Genomic DNA, 15042 nt, shown 5'->3' with positions numbered 1-15042 from the left:
CTGACTGGTTTGATGCGGCCCGCCACGAATTCCTTTCCTGTGCTAACCTCTTCATCTCAGAGTAGCACTTGCAACCTACGTCCTCAATTATTTGCTTGACGTATTCCAATATGTCTTCCTCTACAGTTTTTGCCCTCTACAGCTCCCTCTAGTACCATGGAAGTCATTCCCTCATGTCTTAGCAGATGTCCTATCACCCTGTCCCTTCTCCTTATCAGTGTTTTCCACATATTCCTTTCCTTTCCGATTCTGCGTAGAACCTCCTCATTCCTTACCTTATCAGTCCACCTAATTTTCAACATTCGTCTATAGCACCACATCTCAAATGCTTCGATTCTCTTCTGTTCCGGTTTCCCCACAATCCATGTTTCACTACCATACAATGCTCTACTCCAGACGTACATCCTCAGAAATTTCTTCCTCAAATTAAGGCGTCATAAGAATAATATAATGTCTTTTAGTGTACGAGTCTGCTGGCTGATTTGGAGGAAGGGGACCAAACAGCTAGGTCATTGGTGCAATGGGATTAGGGAAGGGCGAGGAAGGACGTCGGCCGTGCTCTTTCAAAGGGATTATTCCGTAATTTGCCTCAAGCAATTTAGGGAAATACCGGAAAACCTAAATCAGGAAGGTCGGACGCGGCTCGAACCACCGTCCTCCCGGACGTGAGTCCAGTGTGCCAACCACTATGCCCCCCTCTCTCGGCGTACGCGTCTGTCCACTTGTCAGCTGCACATGAGCACGCACCATCCTTCGTACCCTGAGACATTTGGAGGACCACTACTACTGGTCTATTAGGAGAAGCTTTGCAGGTAATCAGTTTCGCAACCGGGTGCTGATACTGGTGTCACCAAAAGCTAATAACAAAACCCTGCTACTACACTCTGAAAAACCTACAGCCTTATTTTGACTATCTACAACCTGTGTCATGTCTTGCCATACCATGCTATCTTCAGACGAGTGACACTTCCCACCTCCAGCTTTTTGCTCTTTCTAGGTATTTTCTAATCCTAGGACGTTGGAAGGACGTTTTGCTGTCCGATTTGTATTTCTGACATAATAATAATAGCAACAGTAATAATAGTGATAATAATAGTAATAATAACAATAAGCCAAAAGAGATCGGTCGCAGTGTCTTACGCTGAACTGTCTCATGTAGAGCTGTATCAGTGAGCCACAAACGATCGGATTTAGAAAGGGGCTACGGATATTTCCAACGGATTCTAGAATACCTGTAATCTTCGCCTGTGCATTAGTTAAGACACTCGCTTGACGCCGTCAGCTCCAATTCTCGGATGAGCCAATCCGGCCGGTAGACGTGCGTATTTCTGTAGCAACGAGCCTGTCCACGTGCAAAACGTTCGAGCGTTTTCCCGCACTTAACAGATAGTTATAGTTTTTTTCAGCATGGGAACGGAATGTACCACTGACCATTTCGAGAAATTATAAAAGTGTACAGCAAAAGACCGTTTTGTGGAAAAAGACCCAGGAACATTACACGAAATGGAATATAAAAAGTAGGCTGTTCAAATGGTTCAAATGGCTCTGAGCAGTATGGGAGTTAACACCTGAGGTCATCAGTCCACCATAACTTAGAACTACTTAAACCTAACTGACCTAAGGACATCACACACATCAGTAGCAGTATTTACTACTACCGATTTGTCCTTGGCGCGAATTCTAAACCGAGATCCGTCCAGCCTCTTGAGTATCGTAGGAGAGATAGTGAAAGAAGAGGTAGCGCCAGCAGTTTCGAAATCTCACTTTAACGACCGTGAGAGCGCTGTAATGAACTCGTCCCGCTCCTAAGTTGCCACCACAGCGACGCCTCTGGCAGTCGATGAGGTAACGGTCGATCGAGTGCTTAATGCCTTACTGGGCGATACTGACAAGTAATTCATATTTTATTGCATATTGAAACCAATTACTGACGCTACATTTATGTGCACGGTAGATGGAAATATCTCAATATCGGATGCATCAGCGCCATGTCAATAACTCTTGCTACACCTGTCTGTCAGTTAAGACAGCTCCAGATCTCGGTGTCTTTGCTGTTTTCGTTTACAACAACTAATCGTTAAGTGGCTCTGGTGCAAGCTAATAAAATAAGAGACGTTAACTCTCCGGAAGCAAAATGGCTGAAATTTTCCCTCAGTGGCTACCTTAGGACACAAGTTGTAACTGACTAACTCACTCTTAAGGTTAAAGCAGCACGAATCTAACACTTTGCATGAATTCGATGAATACTGTAATGGCGAAAGATTCTTCTGCAGTAGCAAGAGGTGACGAAGATGGCGGCACAGGGTATGGGTAAGGCATTGTACCCGCATTTTGCAGGTTGGTGGTTTAAATGACCCTCCAGGCAACGTGATTTCAGTTTCCTCTGATTGTCCTAAATATTTCACGTGAATGCTGGGATAGTACTCTGAAAGGGCACGGCCAGTTCTGTTCTTTACTCTTCTCCAAACCGAAGGAGCTCTCTCTAGTAATCACATCGTCGATGAGACATTAAACACTAATCTTCCTTCCTGCTACAACGCTGCGCAAAACGTATCTTTTCGAAAACCCCAACTGTCACCCATTCCGACGAATAAGTTTGAAATTGGGGCTCTATGGTGCCTACAGCCTTCCTCTTTAATGGTGCAAAACCTTGGCACCTTGCGGAATCACACAACAAGGTGTCGGCACATCACGCTGAAAGAAGGCCACAGCTCACAATTTCATGTGAGGTGTAAGGTGGGTTAATGACGTCACGATGGCACCACATTTCACCATAGTTCTGCCAAAAGGTGTTACGGACGTGTCACACAACTCTTGCCGACATTTAGCCCCTTCTTTTGACGCCTCTGAGGTGGAGGTATGAATCCGCGACAACCAGCGTTCAATTCACGTGGATGTTAGATTTTTTTTGTTTATTTATAGTCGCAATCACATGTTTATGACACAGTCATAACCGGTTTCGGCAATACAGTGACCATCTTCAGATTCTAAAGGCGGCATACACTGAACACAGGTTCATGCGTTGTCAGGCACATCGCCACTCTGAATCGATAGCCAAATCCCTCAGAAGGTGACACAAAGGGCTTCAATGAAACCACCCGTTCTCTTGGGGCGTGGATTCCCACAGATTTCATGGTCACAATTGACAGTTCACAATGCGATGAGCAACATAAAGATGTTCTTAGTTCTTAACAACCTTCGACACTGATGGTACCTCGGGCGTTTCAACCCTTTTTTAATGACACTGTGGGGCTGTATTCCCATTGAACGTAATCTCACGCCTTTGGAATGTAGTACGACCGCAGGTACCCCTTCTAAGGGATGTTGAAAGGGTGCTCAAGAAATAGGCTTTGGTGTCAGTGAGAGTGTTTCCGAATTGGAAAGTCTTAGAAGGACTTACTCATACTCATGGCATTGTTTCACCCCTCTGAGATAACGCCACAGGAGGGTGCGTAGCAGGAGTGCAGAAAAACGATAAACGACCTTTGATGCTTCGGATTACGTCCAAATTTCATCGAATGTGCACCAGAGAAAAAATACCACAATCAGATCACGTCCAGTGGGGCTGCAGCCCCACGATGTCCCTAGAGTAGGGTTGATTCGTCTGGGAGGGGTAAGGGGGGGGGGGGGTTATTAGCAGTGTCGGGTATTTTCAAGAACGTCGTTCTGTAGCTCATCGAACTCTGAAATGTCGTTTGTGACCGCGAAATGTGTGGGAATTAGAGCCTCGCAGTAAAGGGCGGTTCCATTGACACCCTTTATGCCACCTACTTCACGTGTCAGTTAAGAGTGGCCTTGTGCTTGAAATGTTTTCCTCTTCCATCCATAAGAAAACTACGTGATCTCAGTAGTGTGTGTCACGGTTATGACCTACATCGCAGAAGGGCTGAAATGTGTGTAAGAGCGGGTGTTACGACCATCCCATCGAGTTACTCGTTCAATAACATTGCACAGAACTGTAGAGATATGTGGTATCATTGTAAGATCATTAACTCACTGTACAAATCATATGAACTTCTGAGCTCTTCCCTTTCTTTAGCACAGGTCGAAACCCTGCTGTCAGAAGTGTTGCCGATTCCGAGTTTGACGTAGCAGGGTGCCACGATTTTGCTCTACCGTACGGAAAGGTCGTACGCACCTTCCAGCAAAATTTTGAACTTCAACATAGCAATGGGAGTATAATAAGGGGTTTCGAAAACTGACCAGTAAATTATTATTTTTTTTTTGAAAGTGTATTTTCTTCGGTTAGAGGGAAAAGGTAGAGAACGTCTCACAGTATAAGTATGGAGCAGTAGATCGCATACAGCACCACCGTCCTGGTGCGACTATCGTGTGACATAATTGGACATTCAGTTAATATTTCCATCTAAAACAACACATAACTTTGTAACGTAACTGCAGAACCGTACAGGAAACTCCAGTCACTACTACAATTATCTGACAGCAAAACTACTTTAAAAATATTATTTCCCTCGTAAGGAAGCCATCACATTGTGGATGTAATGGTGTATAACGATATAAAGTTTTGACTGCCTTTCTAACTAGACCGCTCGTAATGAGACGAAGAACAGGGCTCTCCGGGATGTATGGCTGCAAATCAGAGCCAAATGAAACAACAAGCGATACAATTTCTTACCTATACAGCTTGCGACCCTATCCCGTAATGTAACTTAACTCTCATTAAGAATAGAGTTCGAACTTTCCGTCTTTCTCTTAATGACGGAAGGTCAGTATAGCACCTTCATCGACTACGGTGGCTAGTCACAAATGTTCCTGTGCGCCGTGCTGGGAGACGCCAACCATATCATCACCGGAAGCTCCCAGAAATAAACTAATTTACTGCCATACTTTATGTTGCAGTGGGAAGCATCTATTAGCAAAATATAATTATGAGCCAAGACATTGTGACAAATGACGTCGCCAAACTTAATGGTGACACCGTGAGTATTTGCCGTAAGAAAAATATCAAAGTAAAAGAGAGAATGTAAGTAGGATGCTTAGATCATGGCAGGGTCGCCATGTGTAAGTTGGATGCTTAGGTCTTGCAGAGAGCATGCACTAGCAACGTGACCTAGGACCAATGAATCGGTATGCTGCTTTTAGTACTTTGGGGCATTCAGACTTAAAACTACGAGTAATATGATAGAATTTCAGGGTCACCACGAGTCTAAGCCGACTCTTAAGACAAGAGAACCTACTGAGCTGTAAATTGTATATAAAAAGGGATCTACAATTGTTTTCCCAATTTTTCTTTGATCGGTTTGTTATGTATGAGGCGGAACTATGGGCCTCAAGAAAGAAAGGGTGACCCGGCTGAGTCAAGCAATTTGACTCTTTGTTCGATCACGAGGTGTGGCCATTAATTGCACACGTTTATCACGTAAGCTGACTTGAGGATCAATGAACTATACTTGACGGGATGTATCTGGAACATCTTAGGTGATTAGAAGGTTAGTAGACAGGAATACAATTAAATACTTAGCTTTAATTCAACGTCAGCGGTGAACGTCGATCTTGACTTTGTACAATAATATTTACAAGTGCAGTTATAGACTGAACTGCGAATACTTCTTTAGAATTCTGATTGCTTCACACACGTAGATCAATTGTCTATGCATAAACTGTATGTGGCGCCTGGCTAGTTCTTAGCTACTGACCTAGCTGAAGGCTATGCTAACTAGCGTCTCTGCAAATGAGATCTCTGAAGATATAACAAGTGAACCATTCCTATTAAAGTCGGCTGTAGAACTGGGCAGTGCGCTAGCTTGTCTCGTAAGACCAGCCGAGTGGCGGCGCTCGGTCTGCTAGCGTCGACAGTGGCGACCCGCGGGTCCGATGTGTACTGTCGGACCGCGGCCGATTCGAAGCCTCCAACATAGCAAGTGTGGTGCCTTGCGGTGACACCACACGTTTAATGAAGTTGTTCTGGTGACTTTCACCTTCTCTTTTATTACTGCCCGTGTGCAATGACTCGTCAAAAGATATAAAAATGAACAGGGCATTCATATTGATTTTACAACTGAAACCGAGTATTAACCTAGCGATCGTGAAATAATACGCAGGATTGACGGTGCACAACTTATCACTGGTTTATTCAATTAACAGTGCTCAATAATGGAGGGAATCAATTACTTTATCAGAGAAACACGGTTGCCTGATCCTGGAACAAAATAATCTGCTTCTCTTTAATGAGAAGATCGTAACGTTTGTGAAATTCAACGGAAGGGAAAAGGACATGTAGTAATAAGGAAATTGTCATACGCTCAATTACTCAGTTCAGACTTGTAAGATGGGCTCAAGCAAGAAACCACTACCAGCACTCACATGCAAAGGAGGAAAAGTGGGCAGAGAGAGTGCGTTTCCACCACAGGATAGCAGCCTTATAAATCCAGTCGATGGGGAATAGTCTGGTCCGGCTGAAGGCATCCACCTATTCCTTACCCACGTGGTTCTCACCCAAAAATTTGTTCCTCCAGCTTTCCGCACTAGCATGAAAACTTCGATATCTCATAAATAACATCATAAACGTAATTGCTCAAAGTCACACCGAACAAAACTTACTATACATGAAAGGTTGAGCAGGCGGCTCTTCAGAAAACGACAACCCTTACAATGCGAACAAAGGGTACGACTGCCAGCTTAGGAATCGAAGGCGTAAGTAAATTGAAAAAAAAAGGACTGGCATGAAGAAATCATTACCCTTACTTTTCACACGAAGTATGAGCAAGTTATTCTAACATAAACATGCTAGAAAGTTTCTGTGGTGCGTGAATTGCAGCACGTTTTTCTACTGGAACAAAACTTAGTCCGATCAGTGCAAATATTGCGCATAATAGTCAGCTGTTACTGCTACCTCTCAGCACAAAGGAACTGGAAGACCGAAGCGAACGTAAATATTTTGGGCTATTTAGAGCGGATAAAAACCTTCGAACTTCCTAGCAGAGCAACATAGGACTAAGTCTGTACTCACAGTAACGAGCAACACCATGCCTTCCTCTCCACAAAGGTTCCACCGGTGAAAACGGAGACAAGAGAGAGCTTCCGTCACCTACCTGACAAACCAACAAAACCACCCCCAGAAAGAATAGATCTATCTGCCCAGGTACAAGAATCATCCTGCTCTCCCCAGCAAGCAGCGCGTAGACAGCCCTCGCTCTAGCACACGACGACCAACTCAACTTCCACCACAAATAGATAGAAAAGACGTTCAAACGCTCATTTGCTCACATTCACACACACAAGACGGTTCAGGGAAAGGTGGAGGTATATACGTCGAAACGTGGAACATAAGTGACATGATATAATCAAAATACTTGATTTTGTAGCAAGAAAAAACATTTTTCTGCCGTCAGTCTACGTACTCAATCCTCTGGGTCGGTTCATACGCTCAACTACAGTCACACTGTGGGCCACATAATTCATAATTGCTGTAGTTAGTAGGAAGTTCTCATGAAACCGTTCTGTTGAGATGTTTCAAGACGAATGGCAGATTTATCTAGCGACGGTATGGGCCGAATATTGGGGAATACCCTAACATGAGTAGTTAAAGGGCAGTTTATTATTGTCTGGCATCTGGTAACGAGCATCTCGAAAACTGTGAAGCTTGTAGGTTGTTTGGATACTACTGCCGTAAGCATCTGTAGAAAATTGAGGGAGGGTGGTGAAAGGTCAAATAGCCGAGAGGTATTGGACGTGGAGGTCGAAGGTTTGCCTGCTATGTGAAGCACAATAGGTTGATATGTGTAGTAAATGTGACGAAACGACACAGTCCTGGTGCAGGCACAGGTGTTCAGCAGGGCACAGTTCAGCGCGCAGTGTTGGACGTGGGTCTCCGCAGCAGACTGCCTACATGTTGCCATGTTGATCCACGTCTCATGCAACTAAACCTACCTGTTATGGAGTAAGCCTTGGAAGGTACGCAATTTCGTTGGATAGCCACATGAAAGTGAAGTTGCAGGATCTATACTTAAAATGAATAGCCAGAAGCTTCTTTTATGACTGTAAAACTGGCGGTTCATCATTCTTTAATTGCGTCGTTAAGATCCTGCCGGCTATGACAAGGTCGCTTACAATCACTAATGTTTACAAACAGGTAGTTAGCACGGACATCTGCGGAGATAAATAGTTCTTGTCTCTTCAGAAAGTAAAAGGGAACACAGTAAAGATTAGACAAAAGTTCCTTCACACACAGATTAGGAAATATGGAACACAACAGCTATTGTAACCATCAACATTCCTCAGTTAAGCCGAAACCATACATTTTAACTCATGCAGCTCTTTTCTGTAACGTATACCCACTCAGACATGATTAAGCAAATCTTAATTTTAGCGCTAACATGTACGGAGGCTAAACTGAAGAAAAAGGAAGAAAGAGGAGCACTGCATGCAGCCGTTAAGAAGACTCAGTGGAAGCTAAAGAAGACAAACTGAAGTGGCGCGAGTGTTGGCCTTATAAAAATTTGCTATAGGATGTTGTTCAACTTCTTTAATGTATAATAGTTTACAAAATTATTATAATATTTTGTTTCTATATTATTTCTCTTAAACAGTATCTATTAAAATATGTAGTACTAATTTATGCTTACGCAATTGGAAGTCCAGGGGTTATGGCAACGGGATCCACCTACTACGCTGAAATTTAGCTATTGAGAATTTAGTAATTTGTAATTAGGCTTCCTACTCTTCAATATGTGTTTCACTGGATCCAAAAAAATCTTTATGTCCCGAGTATTGGCGATGGTTTTGGTTATATTGGTACTGAAAGTTTGAACTATATCAAATTTTTAATTAACAACATCTTTTGAACTGTTTACTTTTGGGCTAATGTAAATACGTTACTGCAAATAAAATAAAAATTATCTTTGTTTTGTTGTGATCTTTTCGTCTGAATCTACCTGTTAGCTCAAAAGATTTCTCCCTGGGACAATATGTACTAATTTGTATAATTACAATGACTTTGACTGTCATCATTTACGATGAAACTAAGTACCTCATTGCAACCAGAACTACAAACTAAATTATCCGAATGATACAGTTTTGTTGGGAAAATTTGTTCCTACAATTCTCATAGTCTGCGTAGCATGTGTATAATGCAGGAACTTTAACATTGGAATTTTGAAAAGAAAGTTAGCAAAAATTTTACATAGACTTTAATAAGTGAAACAGGAGTGCATACAAGGCACGATCGGAATAGCCAACATACTTTTTTACACATGGGATTATCGAGAGTGGTCCATGGATCGATGCAAACGTGTCATATGGGTAGACGAATCACGTTTCTTGTTAATGCATGTCGACAGTCGTGTCCCGATGCAGCATCATCCAGTCGGACAGCTTTTCGGAACGTGTACCGGTGCCACAGGCGAAAGCCGGTCATGGCAGTATGGTGTTATGAGAGACATTCAGTTGGGCTTCAATTGGATCTGTTATAGTAATCTAAGACATCATAATAGCTGTGGAGCACGTAAACACTATCGCAGACCACCTGCATCCCTGCATACTTGATGTCTTCCTCGACGGAGATGGCATCTTCCAGCAGGATAAATCTCTGTGTCACAAGGCCAGAATCGTGCTACGCTGCTTTGAAGAGCACGCTAGCGCACCACCTCCGCGCTCACAGAACACCGTCCCGTTATTTACAGGAGCTGCATGACCTGCGCTTAGAGATCTGGTGCTACATCTCTCAGGGACCCAAGCAAAGACTTGTCGAATCCATGCGGTGGAGAGTCGCTGCTATATTGCATTCCACAAGTGGACCGACACGTCATTAATTTTACAATACGTTGATTGCGAAATCTATTTTTATAGTGCTGCTGGACGGATGAAGACTGGAACCCAGCAAAAAAAAAAAATAATAATTAAAAGGTTCATCCAGGTAGTCGGAGGTTACGTCTCATATCCGTGTATTCGGTGCAACAGTAACTGACGATACTGACTCAGCACGGCAACATAACACGTATGGAGCTACTGTGGAGCTCCATTCAAAGCAGAGGCCGAGTGCTATTGTACTCTTCGCGGGCACTGTCTTTGTCCTGTCACTGAGGCATTACCATTCAGGATCTTGTTGTAAGTTATTGGTTTCACGAGCGTTCCTCCATGTCCACTAGACGCCAGTGGTGTTGGTGAGTGAATGTCTGAGCACCTTCATTCAATTTACTCTTTTTGTGACTGAAAATTTCCAGTATCCACGACAATTGTTTTATACATCTGTATTGCGTCAAGAACTCTCTACGTTCCTTAAGAAAGCTTTATCCCAGGACTAAGTGGGAGTCGCTGTGTACAGTCAGTCCACATCTGCGCTGTGCTCTGTGAATAATTATGAAGTTTGTGAAAGAGGGTTGGTTTCTATTAGTGTATGTTAAGATTCTTTCCTGCTCCATTCACTGCCGGAGTGCGGGAATTATAAATGTCTTTACGCCTCGACGAAGCTGTTGTCGTTTGTCGGTCTGATGTTATCTTCTCAGTGTCCAGAAAATCTGTAAGCAATGCGCTAAGGAATACTCTCAGATCCTGACTTGGAACCAGTCTCCTCGCAGTCATTTTCTACCAATTTACATGGCGTGTGTCTTCGAGTTACGCTAGTTAACATTTGTCTCGCTTTTCTACTACATTCTTCTACCAGCCAAGCAAGCCTGCCTGGCCATTCGAACAGACCTCACATGTTTACGCTCGTCCTGTGTTTGTCCAGTATGGTCTATAGTTCAGAATCTTGTAATTAAGTACACGAGGAGGCACCACTATCACACTGCAATTACAACCACCATTATCGTTTTAAAACGTCATTTATTAGCCGAAGATAATATTCTATGTTTTCACAATAGTGAATAGTCCTTTAAATAGCGGTATAACAGATTTCTTACATTTTCGTTCAACGAGACTGAAACTGCCTAATTAGAATGTACTGGTGTTTCATTTAGTTGTCACGCTTTCCTGAGTCAAACTTAATCTCCACTCTCTCGCCCTTCATAATGCACATTTTACATCCCATCTAATAAAATCTTCACCACCTGACAAAAACAATGATAGTACTCTCGTTCATCATCCCGATTTCTGTTTACAGTTGGTCAGTCCTGTCCACCGGGAAACCAAAGGACTGAAACTGTTCTACTGATTATGGCAGACTTCGTACCGTTAGTATTTTCTGTTTGTTTCAAATCCCTGCATTGTCATAGAATGAAGTGTAAATAAAGGACGGCTACTCTATCATAAAACGGATTTCAGATGTTTCATCGCTGTATATGATGAACTCATGAAAATCGCAGCTAATTAATGATGCCTATACCAAAACACATCTACAGCAGTATGTTGCCAGTATTGCAGACGGCTGCCTTTGTGCTGCAAACACAATACACTTTACCACCTCTATGTAGAAATCTGTCAACTCGAAGAAGGCGCATAACTTATAACACAAAACTGATATTTTGCAAATTTATTCGGCGTACATTTCTACAAATTGTGTTTCTTGCAACATGCCATAATCAGGCGATTTGAGTTACGTTTGCCGACGTGGCACGAATTTTCAAATGCCATTGCAAATTCATTGTGACTGTCAAGGCTATTTCCAGGGAAGAAACTTTTCCAATAATCTCTAAAGGTTACGTCCGCACAAGCAAATCAAAATTGAATTGCATTTTCCAAGGAATTCACTGCAAATTGAGTTCACAATATGGTATACAGCCGTTTTTCACTTTTTTCCATTCCATCTAGATAGAGCAGAGGAATAAACATATTTTGAACTGCAAACTTCTAAATTTTCGAATTGAATGTAAGAACGTATGCAGCGCATATTATTAATCGTCACTAGTGTGGCATCCGGTCTTGTTACGGCTCGCTTTGCTCTACGAATGAACATTTAAAATTAGAATCAAAGTTTTTCAGTTATTCAATTCCATGTGTATACCACCTCTTTCTCATGTGCTGCCAAATCCACAAATTTTCTTTGTCGTGTACTAACTGTGAGATTAAAATGTGCGAGTATGAATAGTGCCCAAATCATATTCTTCATTCACGGTAAAAGATGGAAAAGTCTGCACAAATATAAAAGGAGATTCATTTTTAGCAAAGCTGACTCCCGATTTACGTTTTACAGACGAATTCATTTTAACAGTGAGAACTATTCGGATAATAGTAGTAAATTAAAAACATCCTACAACTAAAACTGCTTAATGTTGGCTTCCTGTCACCTAATTGTGACGCGAAAGACTACAAATGAGTGAAGAGCGCTGCCCCGATGCGGTTTGCTTTCCGCGCCAAGCGCGGCTCACTCTAAACACGATGCCTCCTCACCTCCTCACCCCTAGATGGAGGGTATGACTCAGTTTCATCTGAGTGGCAGTCAAACCAAACAAAACTGTAAGGACGGGGCGTGAGTCGTGCTTGGGTAGCTCAGTCGGTGGAGCACTTGCCCGCGAAAGGCAAAGGTCCCGAGTTCGAGTCTCGCTCCGGCACACAATTTTAATCTACCAGGAAGTTTCAAAACATCGATACTTCCAAGAGCAGCTCTACCAAGCGAAATGAGAGCGAGAAATAGCGACAACACATTTTTCTGCTACTTTCTGTGAAAGAATAAGAACATGACCGCCACTTAAAGTTTTAACTTGGTGTTCTATTCTTTGTCTGCTGTAAGTGCACGAGGCGATACGACATCTTCAGTACCACAACATAGAAGATACATTGCCACGTATCCAATCCCACGTTTAACTTTCTTGGTTTGTACGTAACACTCATATAATCGACGCATAACCGCCGTGTAGGTAAACGCCGACAGAAAAGTTTTGCATCATAAGCATGATTTTCATGGTTTCTATTTTCCTTGTGTTCCGAGACCACTTTCTCAATACTTTTTTGACCGCAAGATATCGCTCTGTGATGAAGATAGAAATAAACCAGAATTATCAAATCAGTTGAGTGCCCCAAGATTACAAACGTGAATGAGGTAAGACTTCTTGTGTACACAGGCCTCGAAATGTCGACTGAATATTACATCTTGTGTGTATTGTCAGTTTAAAGTTTGAATCCCTGCCAGCACAGGATATTGCCGGATGAAATGGCATACGCTACACCGACGTCTTTCGAACATTCAACCGCTACCTTGAAACACAATCTGAAGATATGCCTCGTACTGCGGTGAACAACACCATATGATGAGAGCAGTCATTGAGCTTAGGTGCCACGGGAAAAATGCACCAACATGGTGCGCTGCCATTTTGGAGGCCAGTGGAAGGGCTGTGTCGAACTAAACAGTATGGATACATCTTTAAACCATCAATGTGTACATTGCAAAAAAATTAATGCGAAAAATTTTACAAATATCTCACCTCTATGGTTCATGAAGGAGTGGGTTGCTGATACTGATAATCGTCATAAAAGAGCGTGTATGTGGTTATGTACCATTGCATTTTTCAGGCAAGCTTCAGCAGGAACGTGTTGACTCACGTTTCTTGTCGGTATCGTACACGAATTTTGGACACCTCTCGTCGCTATCGGGAGTAATTTAAGTATAGCGCAGTATAGGAGCAGAATCGTCCAACCGATTGTACAAATCTACAACCGGCGATGGGTTGGTCTTTACGACGATACTTCATGGGCGCATCATTTCCAGCTACTGTTGACCTGCTTCCAAGATACAGGACTCATCCAAAGGGACATTAAGCCGATTAAAGATAGTTCAGTATCGTGGCTGGATACTCCCACTTATGGTCGAACCCTACAGTCCAACATTTGGGGTATGTGTACGTCTTCAAGATAATGCACGAGCACACTGCCCCAAGGTATTCCACGATCCAGGAACCAATCTAATAGAAAGCGGTATCTTCTGACATGATCGGAGTGAGCATTGGGGTCTAGTTGAAAGCTGCAGAAATCCTCCTCGAAGACAAGCTGACTTCAGGAGTCCTGACACTTGAGAGTTGGCGAGACTTAATTTTACGTCTCAACTATGCTACGGACAGCATACCAAAGGGGATTCAAGCACGATGCAATGCATGGAGTGGAGCAAAAAATTGCTAAATGTTACCCAAAACACGGTATTGATTTCACAGATATTCAAATATATACACTTACGATTTCCTTTATTTCGTCTGACGTTTTCTTTTAATTTAATATTAGGGTCATTCAATAATTAAAGAGACAAATTGATTTGTAGAAAAACTATTACTAGGGCAAGTTTGGTACTTTTATGGCTTTATGCCGGTATCACTGGGATGAGCCATGATCAGCTGATGTATAATGATTGTTTTGTTTATAACGTCAAAAATAAATTTCAAGATGGCGAGTATTCTTGAAACGTCCACATTAGATGAATAGCGTTCTGTTATTAATTTTTTACTTGCTGAAGGCGAGAAACCAGTGAATATATACTGTAGAATGTCTAAAGTTTATGTTGAACGTTGTATGAAATATGCGAATTCTTAAAACATGGTAGAGCACTTCAAAAATGGTCGCGGCTCAGTAAGTGACCAACATCGTTCTGGCCGACCAGTTGCTGTTTCAACTCCCTCACTTGAAAGTCGAATTTATGCCATTATTTTTTCCTACCACCCTGTGACTGGGGAAATGATAATTGATATGGTTCAATTTAGTACTATACAGTTCATAACATTATATCTAACAAGCTGAACAACCGCAAAACATGTGCAAGATGAGTACCAAAGGACTTGACGCGGCTACACAAGGAAACATGGTTCAGAGAGTGCACAGAGCTAAAGGAACGTTGTGAAGGAGAAGGTGAGCACTCTCTCAACAAAATGTTAACTTGTGGTGAAACTAGGGGTCACTGTTATGAGCCAGAATCAAAAAGACAGAGCATGGAGTGGAAGCACGCCAACTCACCTGTCACGAAAATATTCAGTACCCAAGCATCAGCAGGAAATGTTATGTTGACGGTGTTTCGGGATGCTGAAGGTCCAGTTTTTTGTGATTATCTCAAAGAGCAGCGTACAATGAACAGTCAATATTACTTAGATTTGCTTTTAAACAAGGTGAAGCCAGCTATGAGAGACAGACGATGTGGAGGTCAGTCTAGAGGTGTGATTCTCCAGCAAG

This window comes from Schistocerca gregaria, chromosome 5 (assembly GCF_023897955.1).
Source record: "Schistocerca gregaria isolate iqSchGreg1 chromosome 5, iqSchGreg1.2, whole genome shotgun sequence".
NCBI classification, from domain to species: Eukaryota; Metazoa; Arthropoda; class Insecta; order Orthoptera; family Acrididae; genus Schistocerca; species Schistocerca gregaria.
Note: the sequence above shows the minus strand (reverse complement) of the source record.